At 39.2% G+C, this 2,500-nt stretch overlaps 1 pseudogene across 1 annotated transcript in view; it reads left to right on the forward strand.

Annotated features, from left to right (window-relative positions):
* LOC311125048 (maltase-glucoamylase-like) overlaps positions 1 to 2,467 on the forward strand; it is a 37,453-nt pseudogene extending 34,986 nt beyond the window's left edge. The window contains exon 23 of the transcript XR_014615166.1: positions 1,506 to 2,467. The product of XR_014615166.1 is annotated as a maltase-glucoamylase-like (transcript). The remainder of the gene's footprint in view (positions 1 to 1,505) is intronic.
* The last annotated feature ends 33 nt before the right edge of the window (positions 2,468 to 2,500 follow it).

Here is a 2,500-nt window from a genome sequence, read left to right on the forward strand (position 1 = left end):
TAAGGTCAGTACAAGACAGTGTAGAAATAGTTGTGAAGAAGCAGAACTGATGAAGAAGAGCATGCCTACTCAGAGGTTCTACTCTACCCCCAGTTAGTCTCTGACTTTGGGCCAAGCACATTGTGCCACTGTCTTTCTTACAACAGTGGCTAGACTGTAGGCTTAGAATTGGTCCCACCGTCGATGAGTGATAATATGCCAGAACAAGATGTCTGCCATGACTCATTATCTAATAGCTGTAATCAGGGAGGTCACCTTGTGGTTCCTTTGTAATAAACATGAGCTACGAGCAGGAAGAGCAGCCAGAGGAAGTTACACAGAGAGTACAGGAAGCGTAAGACAATACTAATCAACAGCAGAGGAGATGGATGGCAGTAAGGTGATCACAGAGGGCGGGAGGAGCGGATGGTAATAGGACACATTTGGAAGATGACATTTTGTCTGTATCCTCATTAACCCTGCGATGACGCGTCTTAATCTGGAGGTACAGTATACTGTATTCACTCTGACTATCAACACCTTGTAACCGATAGCAACACACTCCATAAATAATAATTTGAGAGGGAACATTGGAGACTGAGATTAATCCCAGGTTGTGTAGGTAAAGACACAGAGTCAGAGAGATGCAGTAGTCATGTATTTGAATAAATGGTATTGCAGCACCAGCCCAGCCATTCCTCTCCTTCAGTGTTTTCACACTGGATAAGAAGTTCAAATAACAGGCTGTTCCATTTCTCTTTCACCATGTTAGTGTCAGGTTGCTGCTACACACATACACACACACACACACACACAAAGCACACAAAGCACACAAAGCACACACACACACACACAAACACTCCTATGTATGTGTGCAGTGTCGTTTGCAGGGAAGCTATAGTCATAATGGAACTAGTTTATAATCCCCATGATATATATTTTATTTGAAGGGGTCATGTCTCAATACAAACCCAGACTAGATTATCCATTTTCATTTCCCCAAACAAGAGTGGTGAAAATGACTATTTTGTTAGCATGTACTGTGAGTTCAGAGTTCTGATCATGCCGTGTGTGTGTGTGTTTACATGCTGTGTGTGTGTGTGTGTGTGTACATGCTGTGTGTGTGTGTGTGTGTACATGCTGTGTGTGTGTGTGTGTGTGTGTGTGTGTGTGTGTGTGTGTGTGTGTGTGTGTTTACATGCTGTGTGTGTGGGTGTACATGCTGTGTGTGTGTGTGTGTGTGTGTGTGTGTGTGTGTGTATGTGTTTGTGTTTGTGTGTGTGTGTGTGTGTGTGTGTGTGTTTACATGCTGTGTGTATTTATGTGTGTATGTGTGTGTGTGTGTGTGTGTGTGTGTGTGTGTGTGTGTGTGTGTGTGTGTGTGTGTGTGTGTGTGTGTGTGTGTGTGTGTGTGTGTGTGTGTTTACATGCCGTGTGTATCCTCAACCAGTCAATCCAGTCATTGTATGTGATCATCAGTGTGGTGACGAGAGATGAGTTTGGACTGATATTGTGTTTTCCTGTAGGAGCTGATTGCTGATGCTACTGCCTTATCAGTCCGCGTGGATCAGGGCTTCACGCTCATCTGGAAAACCAACACCTAATCACACTCACATAAACACTGCACTGCCATACAATGTGTTTTTTAAACAGTGGTGGAAAAAGACCAACACCTAATCACATTCACATAAACACTGCACTGCCATAGAATGTGTTTTTGAAACAGTGGTGGAAAAAGACCAACACCTAATCACACTCACATAAACACTGCACTGCCATACAATGTGTTTTTTAAACAGTGGTGGAAAAAGACCAACACCTAATCACACTCACATAAACACTGCACTGCCATAGAATGTGTTTTTTAAAACAGTGGTGGAAAAAGTATCCAATTGTCATACTTGAGTAAAAGTAAAGATACCTTTTAATAGAAAAAGTAAAAGTGAAAGTCACCCAGTAAAATACTATTTGAGTAAAAGTCTAAAAGTATTTGGTTTTACATTTACTTAAGTATCAAAAGTAAATGTAATTGCTCAAATATACTTAAGTATCAAAAGTAAAAGTATAAATTGTTTCAAATTCCTTAATCCATACCAAACTGCACCATTAGTTTATATTTTAATTTTTTTTACGGATAGCCAGGAGCACACTCCAACACTCCAACACTCCAACCTAATTTACATATTTTGGACTGTTTTCCTGCTAAGCATTCAAAATGTAACGAGTACTTTTGGGTGTCAGGGAACATGTATGGAGTAAAAAGTACATTATTTTCTTTAGGAATGTAGTGGAGTAAAAGTAAAACTTGTCAAAAATATAAATAGTAAAGTACAGATTCCCCAAAAAACTACTTAAGTAGTACTTTAAAATATTTTTACTTAAGTACTTTACACAACTGTATTTAAATTACCACAATCCACAATTTCCTATTTGAATGTCTCATATAATTGTCATAAATGTGTAACATAAATAAACTGACCTGAAATGTAACAATGTTTTTTTTCTTTCTTAGTTTGCATGT

Source organism: Coregonus lavaretus, assembly GCF_964263955.1.
Source record: "Coregonus lavaretus genome assembly, contig: HAP1_SCAFFOLD_5600, whole genome shotgun sequence".
Taxonomy (NCBI): Eukaryota; Metazoa; Chordata; class Actinopteri; order Salmoniformes; family Salmonidae; genus Coregonus; species Coregonus lavaretus.